The sequence below is a fragment of the Balaenoptera acutorostrata genome, chromosome 4 (genome assembly GCF_949987535.1).
Source record: "Balaenoptera acutorostrata chromosome 4, mBalAcu1.1, whole genome shotgun sequence".
Lineage (NCBI taxonomy): Eukaryota > Metazoa > Chordata > Mammalia > Artiodactyla > Balaenopteridae > Balaenoptera > Balaenoptera acutorostrata.
This window is the reverse complement of record NC_080067.1, coordinates 115,402,638-115,425,421: the sequence shown is the minus strand read 5'-3', so window position 1 is coordinate 115,425,421 and position 22,784 is coordinate 115,402,638. Positions and strand designations below refer to the sequence as shown.

At 32.4% G+C, this 22,784-nt stretch overlaps 1 pseudogene; it reads right to left on the bottom strand.

The window, feature by feature from the left end:
• Positions 1–434: 434 nt before the first annotated feature.
• LOC102999182 (40S ribosomal protein S6-like) overlaps positions 435–22,784 on the bottom strand; it is a 196,737-nt pseudogene continuing 174,387 nt past the window's right edge.

The window sequence follows — 22,784 nt, the reverse complement described above, 5'->3', positions numbered from 1 at the left end:
TGCATATATAAGTGATAACATAGAGAACTGGTCTTTATCTGATATTTCACTAAGCATAATACTCCCTAGGTCCATCCAAGTTTTTGCAAATGAGAGAATCTCATTCTTTTTTATGGCTGAGTAAATATCCCATTATATATAGATATAGATATAGATATAGACACACACATACACACACACACACACACACACCACATCTTCTTTATCCACTCATCTGTTGATGGACATTAGGATGCTTCCATATCTTGGCCATTGTAAATAATGCTGTGAACATTGGGGTGCATATATATTTTCAAAACAGTGTTTTCATTTTTTTTCCAGATATATACCCAGGAGTAGAATTGCTAGATCATATGGTAGTCCTATTTTTATTTTATTTATTTATTTATTGTTTTTTTGATGTCTAATCTTATTATTTGTTACTTTAGAACATCTCATTTTTGACTAGACTCAGATTTAGAGGTAGAAGCTCTCAGAGAGGACAGCCTCGACTCTTGGCAGTCTGTTCCTGGCATTTTTCTTTGGCCTCCTTCATTCCCTTGGCCAAAAGTTTAGCATGTTCTGCAGCCTTTTCCTTATTTTTCTTAGTATGCTCTTCCTTCAGAGCAATATGCCAACGTTTGTGTTGCAGAACACGTGGAGTAACAAGATGCTGAATCCTGGGTACTTTGGTCCTAGGTTTCTTACCTTCTTTGTTTAGGGGCTTTCTCACAACATACTGTCAGACATTGTCTTCTTTAGAGAGATTGAAAAGTTTGCAGATTCTGCTAGCTCTTTTGGGCCCCAGATGACGAGGCACAGTAGTATCAGTGAGTCCAGGAATATCCTTCTCCCCTTTTTTTATGGTGACCCAATTGAACACTCAGATTGTCATCCACAATGCAACCCCGTACAGATTTGCACTTTCTTTCTTCAGTCCTCCTTGGTCTATAACAGGAATGCCCATTACTCAGTAGCAGGTGGACTTGGCCATGGATCAAGACACCTGCTTCCTGGTGAAACCCTGTTTGTCATTCCCACCACTGATTCAAACCACATAACCCTTCCATTCTTCACCCAGAACATCAGTAGCAACTTCTGTGGCCATACCTTTCTCATAAAAGGTACAAAGTTTTCATTCATCGTCCACTTCAATGAGTTTCTGACAGCCAGGGGCTGGGAAAGAGATATTCACCTTCGTCCTGAAGCAGCTGATGGCCTCCAAGTCACTGCGAAGAAGAGTGGTAGTACTATTTTTAGTTTGAGGAATCTCCATACTGTTTTCCATAGCGGCTGCACCAATTTACATTCCCACCAACAGTGTACAAGGGTTCCCTTTTCTCTACATCCTAACCAACATTTATTTGTAGATTTTTGATGATAGCCATTCTGATAGGTGTGAGGTGATATCTCACTGCAGTTTTGATTTGCGTTTCTCTGATGATTAATGATGTTAAGCATCTTTTCATGTGCCTGTTGGTCATCTGTATGTTTTCTTTGGAAAATGTCTATTCAGGTCCTCTGCCCATTTTTAATTTTTTTTTTATATATACATACAGTTCTGTGAGCTGTTTATATATTTTGAATATGAACCCCTTATCAGTAATATCATTTGCAAATATTTTCTCCCATTCAGAAGGCTGTCTTTTCATTTTGTCAATGGTTTCTTCTGCTGTGTAAAAGCTTTTAAGTTTAATTAGGCCCCATTTATTTATTTTTGCTGTTATTTCTTTTGATTAAAAAAAAACATTGTTATGATTTATATTAATGAGTGTTCTGCCTATGTTCTCTTCTAGGAGTTTTATGGTTTCAGGTCTTACAGTTAAGTCTTTAATCCATTCTGAGCTTATTTTTGTATATGGTGTGAGGAAATGGCCTAATTCGTTTACATGTATCTGTTCAGTTTTTCCAGTACCACTTATTGAAGAGACTGTCTTTTCTCCATTATATATTATTTTCTTTTATTTATTTATTTTTGTCTGCATTGGGTTTTCGTTGTTGTGCGCAGGCTTTCTCTAGTAGTGGCGAGTGGGAGCTACTTTTTGTTGCAGTGCAGGGGCTTCTTATTATGGTGGCTTCTCTTGCTGCAGAGCATGGGCTCTAGGCACGTGGGCTTCAGTAGTTGTAGCACATGGGCTCAGTAGTTTTGGCGCATGGGCTTAGTTGTTCTGTGGCATGTGGGATCTTTCCAGACCAGGGCTTGAACCCGTGTCCCCTGCATTGGCAGGTGGATTCTTAACCACTGCACCAGGGAAGTCCCTCTCCATTGTATATTCTTGCCTCCTTTGTAGTAAATTAACTGACCATAGGTGCATGAGTTTTTTTTCTGGACTCTCTATTCAGTTCCCTTGATCTATGAGTCTGTTTTTGTGCCAGTACTATATTGTTTTGATTACTGTAGCTTTGTAGTATAGTCTTAAGTCAGGGAACTTGATACCTCCAGCTTTGTTCTTTTTTTTTCAAGATTGCTTTGGCAATTCTGGGTCTTTTGTGGTTCCATATCAATTTTAAGATTATTTGTTCTAGTTCTGTGAAAAATGTCATGGATATTTTGATGGGGATTGTGTTAAATCTGTAGATTGCTTTGGGTAGTATACACAGTTTAACAATATTAACGATTACCTTAATTTACTTATCACCTAAGCACACACACACACACATACAAATTTTACATATATGACATCATAGATATATGTAGGAGGTTTCTGAGAAGTTTCTTTTCTTTTTATTTTTTCTTTTCCTTTTCTTATTCTCCAAAAATATTGTCCTAAACCACACATACACTCAATAGTAGACATAAGGCTATGTTTCATATTTATATATCATCATAAACATATAGAAAATTATAAAATATACAATTTGTAACCACATGCTTTCAGAAATGTGTTATTGTAGAAATTAAACTTTTTGGCACTCAATCATTATGTAAATACTTTAAAGTCATTTGACATAATTTTAATTGCTTCTTCTGAATGCTTTTATAAAGTATGCAAAATCAATTATGCCAAAATTTGTCTCAATTCACATTGTTGCCTTCTTTTGCCATTACAGTGTTCCAGCACACATGTATATCCATTAATGTTTCTATTTCATTTTTTTTAAATCACAGGAGCAGGCTTGACGAATAAAAGAGCAAATACATCTCTAAATTTTGATATTGTGGTACAATTTGCATTTGCCTTAACAATGAATAAAAGCGCCCTACATATACCTGTGAAAGTCTGATGGTGGTGAAACAATTTAGCAACTTTACTAAATTTTAATTTCTCCACTTTGCAAATAGAGCAACCGCTTGGTAGCTAACACCCATTGTTGCTGGTTTGCATTCTTGTCCTAAAGCACCAATTGAACTTTACTCTATTAGCCTTTGCTGGCAGGGTGGGGAGCAGGGAGAGAGAGATAGACAGACAAACAGAGACAGAGACAGAGACAGAGACAGAGACAGAGAGGGAGGGAGTGAGTTTAAGAAACTGGTTTATGCTATTGTGAAGTTCAGCAAGTCCAGAATCTGCAGTGTAGGCTAGCAGGCTGGGGACCTAGGGAAGAGTTGATGCGACAGTCTGAGTTGCAAGGAAGTATGCTGGTAGAATTCTCTTTTCTTCAGAGGAGGTCAGTCTTTTTCTATTAAGTACTTCAACTGATTTGATGAGGTCCATTCACATTATGAAGTATAATCTGCTTTACCCAAAATCTACTGATTTAAATGTTAATCTCATCTAAACAATACTTCACAGAAATATCTGGAATAATATTTGACCAACTATCTGAGTACAGTGGAGAGCCAGGTTGACAACTAAGTTTAACCACAACAACTATGTATATGATTTCATCTTCCTACACACAAGGAAACTGAGACCTAGTACTGTCAAAATGCTGTGTTAAATCAAAAACAGACATTTTACATTTAACTAATTTTGTAGCTGAAACCACTAGTTTTCCCCCCAAGTAAAGACTATTTTCTTCCCTTCTTTCTTAGAAATAGAATCCTGGAATTATTTGGATACATGACCATTTGGAATAAACACTGTATTTCCAAGACTTACTTGGAAATAGTTGTAGTCATGTGACTAAGATCTAGCCAATGGAATGAAAGAATATTTATCAGCTGTCTTTTCCAAGATGTATCTTTAATAGGAATGGGTGTGTTCTTCAGTTTTCTTTTATCACAATTGAATCTGGAGTAAATTAACATGCTAAGTATGGCAGACCAGGTAGATACTAGTAAACTGGCTTCCTTTATAAAAGCTTTAGACTGCTGTCATATTCAATTTGCTTGAGGAAGAAAGATGTTTCTATGTTGATTAAGTCACTATTATATTAGGCTTTTTATTACTAACAGGCAAATAATACACTTGTTTTAGATAAACTCTGGTGGCTGATTACAATGTGCCTTTCTATGTTCTATACAAATCTTTCTACTTACATAGAATGGCCCACTAACTCATTCTCAAATAAAATTATTTTTCAATGATATTTTTTCCATGCTACCAATTATCTGGCATGACTTTCCAATTAATTATGAACATATTTCACTTCCATTAATTAAGGAAATATAAAATTTTAAGGTACATTTACAAATCAACGATCTACGTGATATACTGACACATTGTGGGAGAGTCCTAGAAGTTTCTCAGTTATTTAGACAAAATATCAAATAGCTTAAGACCTTTATCACTTTTAAACAAGGATTTTTTTTCTAATTCTGCTTAATCATGATTTTGTTTAAAAAAAACCAATCAAAACAGTAAAGTTAAGGCCATTGTAATCCTTTTGTTCTAATAATCTTACAGATTTTTGTAAAATCAGTGTTTTTATGATGCTGGAGTAATATATCTATTCAATTGTTCTTTCAAACATTGATTCATTTATCCAGCTATTTATTCTATGAAAGAATTAACAAGAATCTACTGAATACCAGCTCTGAGGATAAAAGTATACATAAGGCACAGGGTCTGCTTTCAAGCTTCTGGTAATCTTTGAAGGAAAAAAAAAGATATTTATCATGCCATGTATCAGATACATGAAAGGAATAAGTATAGGATATTAGTGTGGCTAACTTAATGTTGGTTTTAATAATTCTCTCTGTTGATGTCCTCCCATGAGAAGTAGAAAAACTGGAGCTGTGAATATTGATTTCTCAATGCCTGGAGTTTTTCTTCTTTAGAATTGCTGAGAAACTAAGAGAAGACTGGAGAGTCATTTGGACATAGATTAATGGACACCTCTTTAACGTGAATCCACAGGGACTTTAAAAATTTCTCTGGTCATTATATGGCTAGCACCAATATCTCAGGAAGTTTGGCACTCATTTTTTTCCTTTAAACAACAGTTTTGTGGTAAGAATGAATCCCTAGGGGTGTAGAAAGTGTCAGTTGTTTGTATTCAAAAGAATACTCTTCTCAGACTGCAGTGGTAAATATTACTCTTTCTTTCTTAAGTAACTCATGTTGTCTGAGTCTAGGAAGAAATAACATAGACACGGTTTGTCAATATATCTCAGAAGAAAATATCACAGATGTGTCCCATCCTTTTCAAGTTCAACGTGTACCCCCACTGGATTTATCAATATTTCATGTTGATAAAAACAAACGGGGTGAGGATGAGATTTGATCAGATTTGCTGAGTCTTAAAGGAGGAAATAGAACTTAGCAGTATGTGATAAAAGTGCTAAATGGCTGAAAATAACCATAAGATGTTCTGGAACCTTTACAGGCATGCTTCTGCAGTTTTCATGACGTTATGGGTGGTAAGGAGAGGTACATAAATGTGAATAATTTTACTCATTTGTTTAGGAAATGTAAAATGATTAATTTAGTCAAGTAAAGAAACTTTTCATTCCATAAATGTAGGTAGCCTTTGTCTTGAAGTTATGGATTATTGAGTAATTAGAAGAATCCATGGGCATTTATGAGTGAGATTTTTTTTTTAATTTATAAAAAATATCTCCATACTTGGACAACAAAAACCCCTAGCTCAGAAGAGAAACAAAACAGAGTGCATAGCTGAAAGAATTCAAGAAGTCAGGGAGAATTGGAAAAAGACTTGACTAAGCAAATATTATAAAGAGATGCAGGAGTAAAAGAAAAGGACATATTTAGACTTATGGCCTTAATATTTTCAAGTAGAGAGAAAGCAGAAAAAAACTTTCATCAGAAATAAAGATTACTGTCTGACTTACTTCACTTAGTATGATAATCTCTAGTTGCATCCATGTTGCTGCAAATGGCATTATTTCATTGTTTTTTATGTCGGAGTGATACTCCATTGTATATATGTACCACGTCTTCATCCATTCATCTGTTGATGGACATTTAGCTTGCTTCCATATCTTGCTTCCAGTGTTGCTATGAACACTGGAGTGCATGTATCTTTTTGAATTAGAGTTTTCATATTTTCCATATATATGCCCAGGAGTGGGATTGCTGGATCATATGTTTATTTTCAGTTTTTTTAGGGAACCTCCATACTGTTTTCCATAGTCACTGCACCAACAGTGACATTCCCACCAACAGTGTAGGAGGGTTCCCTTTTCTCCACACCCTCTCCAGCACTTATTATTTGTAGACTTTTTGATGATGGCCATTCTAACCTGTGTGAGGTAGTACCTCACTGTAGTTTTTATTTGCATTTCTCTAATAATTAATGATGTTGAGCATCTTTTCATGTGCCTGTTGGCCATCTGTATGTCTTCTTTGAAGAAATGTCTACTTAGGTGTTCTGCCTGTTTTTTACTTGTGTTTTTTGGGTTTTTGTTATTGAGCTGTATAAGCTGTTTGTATATTTTGGAAATTAATTCCTTGTGGGTCACAGGTCACATCATTTGCAAATATTTTCTCCCATTCCATAGTTTGTCTTTTTGTTTTGTTTATGTTTTCCTTCGATGTGCAAAAGCTTTTAAGTTTAATTAGGTTCCATTTGTTTATTTTTGCTTTTGTTTTCATTAGTCTAGGGGACAGATCCAAAAAAAAATATTGCTGTGATATATGTCAAAGAGTGTTCTGCCTATATTTTCCTCTAGGAATTTTATATTATCTGGTCTTATATTTAGGTCTTTAATCCATTTTGAGTTTATTTTTGTATATGGTGTTACAGAATGTTCTAACTTCATTCTTTTACATGTAGCTGTCCAGTACCCAGTACCACTTATTGAAGCGACTGTGTTTTCTCCCTTGCATATTTTTGCCTCCTTTGTCATAGATTAAGTCAGACTGAGAAAGACAAATATCATATGATATCACTTTTATGTGGAATCTTTAAAAATGATATAAATGAATTTACTTACAAAACAGAAATAGACTCACAGACATAGAAAACAAACTTATGATTACTAAAGGGAAAAGGGTGTCGGGATAAATTAGGAATTGGGGATTAACAGATATACACTACTATATATAAAATAAACAACAAGGACCTACTGTATAGCACAGGGAACTACATTCAATATTTTGTAATAACCTATAATGGAAAAGAATGTGAAAAACAATAAAAATATATAAATTGATTCACTTTTCTGCACACCTGAAACATTATAAATCAACTATACTTCAATTTTTTAAAAAAAAATTTAAATAAAATAAAGCAACGAATGGGTGACCATTCTTGATGCACCTAGTCAAAAATTACAACATGACAATTATAGCCTGAATATATAGATGACAACCAACTCTCTGACCTACCTTCATCTAACATGAACTGCCATGTTGTTTTTGGTTTATGGAATCTAAACCTCTTCCTAAAGTTGATGCTATCTGACTCCAGTCCCCAGATCTGTCAAATCCTGGACCTGGTCTCTAAGCCTGATGTTCTTTTAAACTAAAAATACTAGAGCTAATTATAAATTACCTTTGGTTCTCAGCTTTAAACATATCTCTTTTAATCATATGCTTGAGTTATTGATAAATTCATAGCCTAAAGTAGGACCAGCCTATTTTTCTACTATTTCTCTTATAATTATCTTCTAGAAAATAGTCTTCTATTTAATCTCAAAACCTGGGCTTGGGGTCTTTATGTTAGCTGAAAGACTTGTCTGGTGCCAACTTTTTGCCTGCCTATATTTCTATGGATTATTCCCAAATATCCATTATACTCATTCACAAGTAATCTGATGAACTTTAAAAATATTGAAATGATTAAACCATAACTTGATGGCTTTTCAAATTCATTGTATAACATTTTTTCTATTTGAACCTTCTCTTAAGTTTTTAACTGCATATGTACCCCCAATTAATTAAAATAAATAATATGGTAGCCAACCCACAGAACTGTGAGAAAAGTATATATATTTTTGTGTTAAGACACTAAGTTTTGGGATGGCTTGTTATGTGATAATAGATAACTGCTGCATAAACAGATGAACTAATGCAGAAATGGGCTGCTGCCATAACCAAAATTTAAACTATGTGGGTTGAATTTGATATAAGGCAACAAGCTCAGTCTGGTAATGCAATGCAGAAACTGTTAGAAAAGCTTGGAAAATGACAACCTACATTTGTAATAGTGAAATAATTGAAAAATGTTGTCTGTGATGACTTGGAACATTAAAAAATGCATATAATATTCTTGTGAACAGTAGAAGATTATTACCAGGTAAAAATTTAGAAGTATCATTGGCTTTTTTAAACTATCAATGGTAATATACAAGAAAGATATTAACTAAACTCAAATATTAGAGTTTGCAGAAATAATTTAGAGAGAATATAAATGATCCAAAACTTTCTGATTTAGAAAATAACACTTGTTATCAATTCCAGGCTCTCAAGTTTCAAAAGATTTTTAGACCAAGAGATAGCCTCAAGGTCAAAGAAAATTTAAGATGTAGGCAACAACCAATGATTAAGACTACTGAGTAACTTAAATTGATGCCAAGTACACTCCCTCAACTATACAAAAAGGCTTCTAAGAATCTTAAGAACATTGTCTCACAGCAGCTTGAAATTTCCAAAGTTTATAGATACCTGCCCCAATTATGAGTGTGATGATTGAGGAAAGCAAAGGAACCAGTCATGTTTAGGGGAAATCCACAGGACCTTTAAGAAAGTTGTATTGGTGAAAGTGATGCTAACTTGGATGAAAAAGGTTCAAATGCAAAACTTTTTTAAAAAGGGTCTTTCAGCCCCTACCATGCTATGAACAAGAAGAAGGTTAAGAAAGACACTAAGCTACACACATGACATTTTTTATAGAAAAAAAAAGTTAGATCATAGGGCAGATATCCACAGATAACAATGGACCAGACACTACTTTAGGGCAGAATACAGGCCAAATCAAGAAATATTTGATAACTTCAGATTTGGGAGAAGTTTTTGGCTGCCACATTGCTATGGAACAGTGATTTCCATGTACCTACCATTTTTGCCATTTTCAAATGTGAGTATTTATATGACTGTTACTCTGTCCTTACATAATCATTGTATGTTGGTTGCATTATAAATCAATGACAGACTCATCTGAGAAACCATCTCCGCATACAATTTTAAAGCATGAGATTCTGAACTCATTATCTGATGTCATGATTGAATGAGACATTTGGGAGTGTTGGGAGTTAATATATGTATTTTTTATGTTGAAGAGGATATAAATCAACTGGAAGAAAATTACTGTAGATTGCTCACATTAATATGTTCTCCTTTTTATTAGAGTATAAGTAATAATACTCCTTTTTATGTGTATATACCTTGATAGTTTCCTGCCACAATGACACTTATACAATATGTCTTCAGACTTCTTTGGCCAATGGAATACAAGAAAAGTCAAGCCAGTGAATTTTTAAAAATATTTATACATATGGGCTTGCCCCCTTTTGCTGTTTTTGCTATCATATGACTGCTATATGAAGAATTTTCAACTAGTCTGCTGTATGATAAGAGACTCAATTTCATCTGTAATTGTAACTCAATATGTAACTCAATTTCATCTATGTCATCCAACAACAGCCTGCCAACTTCCAGATAAGTGAATAAATCCATCCTACATTATCTAGCTATCTGCTGACATAATAGATTGTTTCAGTCACATCAGCAAGTTCAAGCAAGTTCGGCTGAGCCAGTTCAAACTTGAAGTATCAATAACTCAACCCACAGAATCTTGAGATAAATGAATGATTTTTAAGAGCCTGTATTTTTCAGAGTGTTTTGTTGTAAGCCAAAGGTAACTGACAGAAATAACTGGACATGTTTCATAATATATTTTGAACTAGATAATACAGATTAATCCAATGCAATTGACCTGAAAACACAAATCATTTTATAGGATACCCTTGTATTATATTAATATCGATAAGATGAAGAATAATAAAATAGAATCAGTAGAAGAAAATAGAGAAAGGAAATAATTATTTCAGATTTTCACACTGAAAGGGAGATACATTTTAAGAAGATAGTTGCATACCATAAGGTGTGGAACTTGTAGGATAACAGTACAGATTAACCAATTACATGGACATTGAACATTTAAAAATTATTTTCTAAGGGATTTTTAGATTTGAAGCAATTTTATGAGAGATAAAGTCAGTATGAAAATATGAACAAGTTGTGTAGTGCAATATGTCAAAAAGTTTAGTGATAAAATCAGTCAATTTTGTCTTAGAAGTAACTACTATGTCACTACTATACGCAAGAATTCATTTTCGGTAATGAAGGTACAAACATACAATCACTTTCCTTAGAGAGCTTAGTGTCTACTAGGTGATTATAAAATATATTTAGGAGATATTTAGCTCCAAAAAGGCTATATAATTATTATTTATTTCTTTGATTATTATAAAATAAAAAATATCAGACAAGATTTGAAGTCAGAGTTGAACAATCTAATGTACAGTGACAGTCTGGAGTCTCATTGTTAACAAGAACCTGAGCATGCAAAAGAATAAAATTATGACTTTTAATATTAACATCTGGTTACTTCTCCATTGACTCTGTGTTTCAGGGAAAAAAACTGTCTGAGAATTACTATACCACTAAAGATACTTGGCCAGTTTGTTAGAGATTATATTTTATTCCTAGCATGTAAAGTGGACAAAATCTGACAAACTGGCCAAGCAGCTTTAGGTAGAGTAACTCTACTTCAGACTTGCACATTGATTTCTTAGTTTTTCAATGAAAACTGCAAATAAGAGACATAATCAAATGCTCTGCTTCAAGCTGAGGGGGCTATCAATTAGGAAAAGATGGTTACAAAGCCACTATCTTTAAAAAAAATAAATAAGTTAAATCACTGATTGTGAGGGACATAATAACAGATTACCTAGATGCTACCCATTGTGTAATTCAAGGTGAACATTTTATGGGTTGGTACTTATCGGTGATCCTAGAAAACTTCTGGAAATACCATAGATAGACTAAGGCTAATTTGGAAAAAGTGTTTGCGTATTCTAAATCTCTCCACATCATGAAAAAAAGACATAACTGTGACTGTCTTCTATTAGGACCCCACCCAGGCCTAATGAAAAATTAACTTTTGTTTTGGTTCCCAGATGATTATGAGGCAAACATTTTATAAAGTCCATGGCCCTTTCTTCATGAGCTGCTATTGCCAGTGAGTAGAGACACTTCCAATTATTTCCATGTGTTTTTCTTTCCTCAATCCAGGGGCCTGATCTATCATGAGAATGCTAATTCCGACTTTATTCAGGAGAAAGTAGTTTTATCAGATTAAGCAACTATTATTTATCAAAAATTTAAATGATCCATTTATTGATATTATTTTGATGCTGCATGCTTCTAATTTTTTCAGGTAGAAGAGATGAGGCCATTGGTGGCTTCTACTATCTCTGAGGATGCCTTCTTGAAACCTCCCCTTAGTGAGAAAGCAGAACTGACAGGTGATTTAGTCATGCTCTCTTTTCAACTGAATCTCCTTCTTGAAAAACAGGCATCAAAGAAGTCTGAACCTTTGTGTGACCTGATGCACAGTTTGATATTTTAAACCCCATGCTTTCAGCAAGGCAAGATTTTAGCCTCATTGTATTATTCGGTATTATTCTATGATAAAATGGCTTGTTGTCTTTGTACCACACCTTTCTCCAGCCTGAGATTGTCACTGTCACCAAAGAGATAACAGCACAGATAGAACTGTTTCTACAATTGGTTAACAAAACTTCAAGTCTTCATAGGATCAAGGACAAAGAGTAAAAGCAGTTGGTGTACTCTCCTCCCTCCCCATCATGATAATTTGTCACAGGCATTGAATCAACACCACCCTTACAAGAAAAGAAGGTGGAAGTGTTAGGGACATGCCTTTTATACACTCTGGACAATGATTACCTTCTCACAGTCTGTACATAAATCTCATCAGGAACAGTTTTCTGAAGGTGCAATCTGCCTCTTTAGTAAGAAACAACAAAAATAACTTTCAAATGTTAAATATATGGTCATCTGGTTTTAGTGTAGTCTAGTTAAAAAAAAAAAATTACCTCTAAATGACAGTCTTATCTCTGTTAAAATAGAAAGACACTTTCCAAATAGTAAGCTTTTGTTCACCGGTATGTTATTGTGACTGTTAACAAAAAGATAACTTTATTTTTGGTGTTGTCAACCACTTTCTTCATATCCTGTTCTAACTCACTGGCGAATCTAACCACCTTCTTCCTGTTTCAGTAGGGCTCCCTTACTTCCTTGGTATATATATTCAATTCAAAACTTTTAAAAATTATTATTTTATAGTATCTTCCTGCTTGAGAATGTTGAAATTGGTGCTAAGGATTGTGTCTCTAAAAGTCAATGCTGCCATTTCTGCTGTTATTCTTCCCTTTCCCTCTTAGTTTACCTGTCACATATACCAAGTTGGTCCACCCCAACTGGTTACATCTACTACCCAAGGAAGCCTTATAATCAAGAAGACCTCTGACATGACAGACTTTACCATCAAGTATCTTTCTTGAGGTTTCAAGAAGCCAAAAATGCCTTGTGTGCCCTTTGAAATTTGTAATACATGATAAGGAAGGAAATGTCTCCATCTCTATTTGCATTTAAGGCTCTTAGAGAGTTAGTGAAGTATAATGAGATAGATTCTTTCACATAAAAAGCTCTATTTATTTGTCTTTGAAACCCCATCTCTCTAGAATAGGATTTCCTGAAGTTGGTACTACTGATATTTTAGGTATAACTCTTACTGGGGTGGGGGAGCTTCCTTTGCATTATAGGTGTTTAACAGCATCTCTGACTACTACTCTCTGGATGTAGATAATATCCTCATCATTTATAGCAAACAAAGATATCTCCAGACATTGTCAAATATTTCCTGAGTGTCAAAAATGAGAACTACTAGTTAAGAACCGCTGCTATAGAATTTGAGTATCATTATATGGGGCTAATCCATGGAACAAATCTGAGTGAAAAATATTTTCACTAAAATAACATTTCCCTCCAAATAAGAATTTATTACTAAGAAAAGTTTGCCTGAGTGATTCCTCTCTTATGGTGCCCACAGTATACCTGCCTGTCAGTGAACCTCCCAAACATGCCTGGACACATCTATTTCATATGTTGAAAAACTGGGTTTTCAACCTTGGCTTCTTCATGATGTTTTTTTTGGTCACCATAGTCAACAAATTGCATGTAAAAAAGGCATATGATGAAATGAGCAATGATTTTAAAATTACTACTAAATGCTTAATCATCTATACTCTGTCAGAAAAATACAATAGTTCATATTGTTGAGACGCCCCCAATCTCTCCAACAAAAAGACAAGCTTAAAAAAGTATAAATATAATGAGCTTCAGGTATCCAGCAACTTGAAATTCTAAGAAATTTTGAACATTTTTTTTGCAATATGTCTAATCGGTGTGCTGTCAAAATAATCTTCTAAAATCATGTGAGATGAAAATAGATATGTTTCAGATATGGAATGTTTCAAAGGTATAATCAGATGATCAGTCAGACGTGAAAAAAATAAGTTTGGAACATTTTGTTCCCTTCATTTTTTTCCTGGCAATACGTGGGTTATTTTTAAATTTTAGGTATGATTTTTATACTGTTCTGAAAGTATGTGTGTATATTTAAGCTTTAAGTCCTAGCCTTGGCTTTAAATGAACAATGATAGGCTTCAAACTGGGTAAATAGAATGATTTTTGGTTACACAGAAAAATTGAATTTTAAAAGGCCTAAGTAAGTTGTGTTGGTTGGTCTTTTCTTCTGGAGATGTATTAGTCTTCTGACACTTCCTGCAACTGAGTTGATTAATTTGCCCTAGGGGCAGGACAGGAATAAAGACGCAGACGTAGAGAATGGACTTGAGGACACGGGAGGGGAAAGGGTAAGCTGGGACGACGAAGTGAGAGAGTGGCATGGACATATATATACTACCAAATGTAAAATAGATAACTAGTGGGAAGCAGACGCATAGCACAGGGAGATCAGCTCAGTGCTTTGTGACCACCTAGAGGGGTGGTATAGGGAAGATGGGAGGAAGACGCAAGAGGGAAGGGATATGCAGATATATGTATACGTATAACTTATTCACTTTGTTATACAACAGAAACTAACACAACGTTGTAAAGCAATTATACACCAATAAAGATGTTAAAAGTAAAAGAAAAGACTGCAAACCAAAACACCTTCCAGCCCTAGTAAGGTCAGTGGTTCTCAAAGTTGAGTCTCCGGGTGAGTTGACTCAGTATCACCTGAGAACTTTTTAGAACAGTAACTTGTCTGACTGCCTTATCCCAACAAATGCCCTCCTCCTTCCTCATCCTCATCTATTTAATGATAAAGTGTGGGTGTGGGACCCAACAATCTGTGGTTTAATAAGAAGTTCCAATGCTACTGATGCATGATCAAGACTGCAAACCACTGAGTTAAGGAAACTGGAAAACTCACATAATTAATATGGTTTGGTGAAGACTAAAGACTACAGCAAATTATTAGAGAATGTGTATCCTGTTTTAAACCTGTTGTTTTCAATTTAACACTCTGCTAGTTCAAAAAATAAAAAACAACTTTCTGTAGGATAAATTCTGCCTATTCTACCTACATGCTGCCAGTTTTTAAGGCTTTTAAACATATGCTGTTCTTCTTTAACTCACAGACTCATTTTATACTAATAATTATGTCACTTTTCCTACTTTCTCGGTTTTAATTTTATGTATCATCTGAACCATGTGGTTCAGGTCCTAACTTCATGAATCAGTTATTTTTAGAAAGTGTTATGTAATGTGATCTAAAATATTTATTCAAGGATTAAAAAGTTACTTTTTATATCTGTAAATACTCCTATGTTATAGTCATCAAATAACATGATAAGATACTTTAAAAATCAATTGAATTAGAAAAACACCAACCATTCAGTGGTTAATGAGTTATTTTGACCCTCAGCAAAGGAATGGAAAAAGTCAACTGCAACTCTGGTATTTAAAAATAGCTAATCTTCTAACAGTTCTGATTTTTTAAAATTTTATTTCAATTGTTCTTATGGTTAGTGGTGTTAAAATTTTTGTATTGAATTTTAACATGATTTTAATTTCTATACTTAAAGAGGTATTTTCACTCCATAGAAAATAGGAACTAGAGGTTTCTTGCAAGTCTTTGCAGGTATTCTGGTATTTTTTAATGGCATTTTCTTAACTTGGTGATTAGAACAATGGCATATGTTGGTAATGAATTACTCATAGGGTGATTTGGCCAACATCACCGGAGCAAAATGTTATAAATCTAAACCTTGTTTTTTCCCAGAATGCAATAAAATCTAGTTTATAAAAAATGAAATATGTGAACTCAACCTCAGGGATATAAAAAATCAACTGAAAGCCCTGGTTTATGTGGTAAGTTTCCTGCATGTGAAATGTCAGGGATGAGTTTTAGACTTATACTCGGTTATATTGCTTCATAAATTAATTTATTTAAATATTTCCTTTAATGCCAACATTTTTGGATGATAAAAATAATTAAGGGATGAGACTGCTATTATTCACTTGACACTGTAGAAAATTTAAATACCCAGAAAGTACAGACATACCAGGATTTGAACTTTTAACCTTTCACAATATTATCTAAACATCTTATTTTCTAAGCTGTGCAGGGATTTTTTTTTTTTTTTTAATATGAACGTGGGATTTTTGTATGTGTATGTGCTAAGAACGCTTAAGGATCTAGTCTCTTAACAAATTTCAGGTATACAATATTGTTAGCTATGATCACCATGCTGTACATTAGATCCTTAGAACATACTCAATTTCTAAATGAAAGTTTGTACCTTTTCTCTCCCCATTTCTCCCACATCCCAAGTCCTGGCAATCACCATTATATTCTCTGCTTCTGAGTTCAAATATTTTAAATTATCAGATTAATATTAGTTTTCAGATTATTATTTAAATTTTAGATCTCACACCTAAGTGATATATATAAATTGGAAAAAGGATCTTGACTCAAAATTAAATTTCTAAAAATCAGTTTTCCAAAAAATAAAATAAAATAAAAAATCATTTTTCCTAGCAAAAGCTTACTTTACTTATTAATTTTAAAGTGCTTAAACCAAAAACATACAAGTCTTTTCATTTTAAAATGTTATGCTTCTGACAGTTTTGAGTTTATATTTTTGTGTTTTAAACTTTGGATAAGAAAATTAGCCAAATCGGTAAATAGGTGTGTGTGTGTGTGTGTGTGTGTGTGTGTGTGTGTGTGTGACCCAGGCAAATCATTTGACTATTTTTATATGAGGGTTTTGCTTTTTTACTTACTGAATCATGTATTCTTTATATATTCTGAAATAATTCCTTTCTCATAAATGTCTTCTTTCAAACCCCTGATTTGTTTTGAGAAGCTAAAGATTTTGCTTTTAATGAAGTTTATTGTGTCAATCATTTTCTTTTTGATTAGTGCTTTTCTTCTCTTCTGAAGAAATCATTTTCTATCGCAAGTTATGTAGATAATCTATCTCCTCTTTTTTTTCTTTTAACCTTTCAAATTTAGCTATATGATGTTCCTGGGCTTGATTTTGATGTATGCTATGAGGTAGGAGTTTAAGTATACTTTTACATTACTTTTCAAGTAATTAAGCATCTTTATGAAAAAATCCTTCATTTCTTTAGGGCACTGCAGTGGCATGCGTATAACAACACAGATGCAGGTAAATTTTTAAACTTCCTATTCAGTTTTGATGGTCAATTTATACAAATACCAGACTAGTGTCTTCCTTATATTTTACAGTGTTAAGACCTCATCTTCTTCAAGATGTCCTTGACTCTTCTTGTACTTCTGCATTTCTATATAAATATATATATTATATATATATATATTATATATATATATTATATATATAATATATATATATATATATAATATATATATATTAGTATATGCTTGTCAACTTTTGCTAGAAAAAAAAATACCTGGAAATTTTATTAGTATTGTTTCCAATCTATATCAATTTGGGGAGAATTACCATCTTTGCAATAATGAGTCTTATATACATAGTTTATTCCTCCAATTACATGTCAACATTTTTTCAGTAATATTTTGTATGTTTTCTTGCCAGGAGTAAATATAGAGGTAAATATTTCATTGGGATTATTCCTCATTATATATTATGTAATGCTAATGTAAATGAAGTCTTTTTGAAATGCCATTTTCTAATTTCTTCTTGCCAGATATTGAAATAATTGTTTTTCTATATTGACCTTGTATACTACAACATTGCTGAATTTAATTCTTAGTTACATATTTATCTATAAATTTCTTTTACATTTTGTTTTATAATTGTGTCACCTGCAAATAGTTCTTCCTTTCTAGTTTTTATATATTTTATTGCTTTTTACTTCCTCATTATATTACATAAATCCTCTACTACATAGTTGAATACAAGCAAGTAGAGCATACATTTTTATTTCATTCCTAACCTTAAGGAAAAAGTTTTCAATATCTCCTCTTTACAAATGATTTTAAGGTAGTTATTCTTTATCAGATTAAGGAAGTTTCTTAATATTTGTAGGTGGTTAAATTTTTTATCATATCTAATTTTATCAAAAGTTTTTTTTGCATACTTTGAGATTATCATATTATTTTTTTCCTTTTTATTTTGTTAATGTGGCAATTACAGAGATCCACAGGAAGTTATATTATAACCAAGTTCTCAAAACCAAGAACAGAGAGACTCTTGAAAACAGCAACAAAGAAGCAATCATTATATACATGGATTCCTCAATTAGATTAACAGCTGATTCTCATCAAAACCATAGAGGCCAGAAGGCACTGGAGTGACATATTTGATGGGTTGAAAGAAAAATAAAAACTGTCAAACAACAATTCCATATCCAGCAAATTTATATTTCTAAAAATGAAGGAGAAATTAAGACATTCCCAGATAAACAAAAACTGAGAGTTAATTGCTAGCAGAGCTTCTCTACCAAAAAATGGTAAAAAAAAAAAAAAAAAAAAAATTCAACCTGAAAAGAAAGGACAATAGATATTAACACGAATCCACATAATAAACATTCAAACATGAATTACCTTTCTACAGTGATAAATAAACTTTGATAAAGGTAACAACCTCAGTAAACCTAAAAAAAATTACATATTTATTTGTAACTCCTTTTTTTTCCTGTATGATTTAAAAGCCAACTGCAAAAAACAAAATTACAAATCTATATTGATGGACACATAATGTATAAATTTGTAATTTGTGACAGTAACAGCACAAAACGGAGGGGGTAGGCAATATATAGGAGAATGTTTTTGTGTACTATTGAGATTAAGATGGTATTAATCCAAATTCATTTTTTTTTATTTTGAGGTTAATTAAACTCTCAAGGCAACCACTAAGAATATAATGAAATATCTATATAGTAAAAGAAATGACAAATGGTATGGTAGAAAAAAACATTTTTAACACAAGAGAAGGCAGTAATAGAGGAATTGAGGAACAAAAAATATATAAAACATTTAGAAAACAAATAACAAAAAGTTAGAATTAAGCCCTTTCTTATTTGTAATTAAATTAAATGTTAATATATTAAAATATCCAATTAAAAGAAAGGTATTGGCAGAATGGATTAAAATATCACTTGATCTAACTCTGTGGTGCCCACATAAGACACATGTTAGATACAAAGGAATAAACAGTTTTAATTTTACAAGAAGAAATAAATCAAATCAATAACCTAAAATTTTATCTTAAGGAACTAGAAAAATAAAAAACTAAACAAAAAGCAATAAGAAGAAAATAATAAAGATTATAGTGGGCAAAAGTGAAATATTGAATAAAAAAATAGAAACAACTAAATGAAACAAGGAGTTGTGAGTTTTGTTTTTGTTTTTGTTTTTTGAAAAATCAACAAAATTAACAAACCTTTAGTTTGATAAAAAAGAATGAAGGAAGACTCAAATTACTAAAATTAAGAGAAAAAGCTGCCACATTACAGAGATACAAAGGACTATAAGAGATTATAATGAGCAATTGTATGCCACAAACTGGATGATCTAGATGAAATGAAAAATGTGAAAAGTCCTAAACATATCAACTAACAAACTGACTCAAGAAGAAATAGAGAATCTGAAAAGACCTATAACAAGTTAATATTTAGTCAGTAATCAAAAAAACTTCCAACAAAGAAAACCCCAGTACAAGATGGCTTCATTTATGAATTGCACTAAACACTTAATGGAGAATTAATAACCATCTAATTCTTCTCTAACTTTTCCAAAAAAATACTAGAGAATAAAATACTTCCTAACTATTTTGTGAGGCCAGTATTACCCTGAAACCAAACTCTGATAAAGACACCACAAGAAAACAAAACTACAGACCAAAAAGCTTTATGAGTACTGATACAAAAATCTTAAAGATATATACTAGAAAACGAAATCACCAGCATACTTAAAAGATTATACGCTATAAACAAGCGGCATTTATCCCAGGAATGAAAGGTTAGTTCAATATACAAAGTGCAACAAATGTAATATAACATCATAATATAATTAAAAAATAAAGGCATATGATTATCTCAATAGAAGAAGGAAAAGCATTTGACCAAATCCAAAACCTTCTTATGATAAAATCACTCTTGGAGTAGAAGAAATAAATGTTTAACTCAATAAAGGCATCTATTATAAACCCACAGTTAACATTATACTCAATGATGCAAGACTGAATAATGTCCCCCTAAAACCAGGAAGAAGACAAGAATGTCACTTTTGCTATTACTATTGTTCATTGTACTAGAATTTCTAGTAAGATCAAGAAGACAAGAAAAAGGAAGAAAAGGCATCACCCAGATTTGAAAGGAAGAAGGTAAAGTACCTCTATTCACTTTTGAAAACATCTTATATATAGAAAACACTAATGAATCTCCAAAATACTATTGTAGCTAACAAATTAGTTCAATAAATGTTGAATGAGTTCAACAATTGAACTGAGGATATGAGAACAATATACAGAAAATCATTTGTATCTCTATACAGTAACAATGTGTGGTTCAAAATGAAATTAAGATAGTAATTCAATTTATAATAACATCTAAAAAATAAAATACTTTGGAAGAAATATAACCAAAGAAGTGCATGAGTTATACACCAAAAATTATAATACATTGTCAAAAGAAATTAAAGAAGATCTGAAAATGAAAAGGTACCCTGTGTTCATGGATTGGAAAACAACGTTGTTAAAATAGCAATACTCCCCGATTGATTCACATACTGTAATTCCTATCAAAGTCCCATTTGCCTATTTTAATAAATGTACAAGGAACCCCTAAAAGCCAATGCCATCTTGAAATAGAACAGAGTTGGAGAACTCACATTTAATTTCAAAATTTACTACAAAGCTATAATAATCAAAACTGTGTGTGGCCAGTGCAAAGATAGACATATTGATCAATGGAATAGAATTCAGACTTTAGATGTGAACTCATAGATTTCTGGTCAATTGCGTTTTGCCTAGGGTGTCAAAACAATTCAACTGGGATGGTCTTTTCAGCAATGGCAATGCAACAACTAGATATTTGCATGCAAAGTAATGAAGACAGAATCCTACTTTATACCACATTTAAAAGGTAAGTCAAAATAGATCAAGTATCTAAATGTAAAGGCTAGAACTATAAAGTTCTTTGACATGAACATAGGTGTAAATCTTCGTGACCTTGGAGTAGGTACTTGTTTTTTAAATATGAAAATAAAAGCATAAGCAATAATAAAAAGTTGGTAAACTGAAGTTCCTCACAATTAAAATTTTTCCATATCAAAGTACATTATCAAGAAAGAAGATGGACCTCCTAATAAGAAAAACTATTAAAAAATATTTTACCAGGTAAGAGTTTAGTATCTAGGATGTATAATGAATCCTTAAAACTCAGTAATAAAAAAATCAGTAACTCATTTAATAAATGGACATAGAACTTTTCTTCAAAGAAGATATACAAATGGTCAGTAAACGCATGAAGAAATGCTCAATATCATTACTACTGGGGAAGTGCAAATCAAAACCACAATAAGATACCACTTCACATCCACTAGTTTGGCTATAGTAATATTTAAAGTATTATTTTAAATAAAAATAAGAAAAAAAGAAAAAAGAGAAAAAAAGAAAAATCGTATTGGAGAAGATATAGAGAAATTGGAATCTTCATCTACAGATGACAGGAATGTAAAATGGTGCAGTTATTTTGAAAAATAGTTTGGCTATTCCTCACATAATTAAACATAGAGTAACCATATGACCCAACATGTTCACTCCAAGGTATATATCAAAGAGAAGTGAAAACATGTTTATACAAAAAATTGTGCATGAATGTTCATAGAAACATTATTTCTACAAGCGGAAAAATCAAAATGTCTATCAACTGATGAAAGTATAAACAAGTCTAGTATATCCATACAATAGAATATTTACCCTTAAAAAGAAATTAAGTAATGATACATATAACAGCATGAATGCACCTTCAAAACATTATGCTAACTGAAAGAAACCAGACACAAAAAGCCACACATGGTATGACTGCATTTATATAAAATGTCCAGAATAGGAAAAACCACAGAGACAAAAAATAGACTAGAGGTTTCCAAGGGACAGAGGAAGGAGAGAATTGCAACTGACTGTTAACAGGTCTGGGGTTTCTTTTTGGGGTTGTGGAAATGTTCTTGAATTTGGTAGTGATGATGGTTGCACAACTCTGTGAACATACAAAAATCACTAAATTGTACACTTGGAAATTGTTAAATTGGTGAATTTTGTATCATGAGAATTTTATCTCAAAAAATTCTTAAACAGAGGAAATTATTTAAAAATAAAGGTGAAATAAATAGGTTTTCCAAAAACAAAAGATGAGAAAATCCATTGTCAGTAGACATTCACTGTAAGAATTACTAGAGGAGGTCTTCAGACTGTAAGAAAATAATCTCAGATAGAAACATTAAACTATAGAAAGAAAAGAAGTCAGTGTCATGGATAAATATGTGAACAAATATGAAAGATATTGACTATTTAAAACAAATACGATAAAACATCTTGTGAGATGTAGAAGTAAAATAACTGACCAAAAGACAAATAACCAAAGCCAAGATTGGAGCTTTAAAAATACAATTCGTTTTTAAAACTGTTTTAAAGTTCTTACTTTTGGGGAAAACAATTTAAGTACTAACTGAAGACAGACTGTAGTAAGTCAAGATGCATATTCAAATACCTGGTGTGACCAATTAGGAACCCTACAAAAATATAAAATTTAAAATGTGATTTCAAAATAACTGGAGAATTAAAAATGCTTAATTATGCCAAAAGAATAGAATAAAACAGAATTAAAAAATAAATAATAGGCAACAGAATATAAATAGAAACATGACAGACATAAGCTAAACTACATCAGAAATTAAATTACGTGTAAATG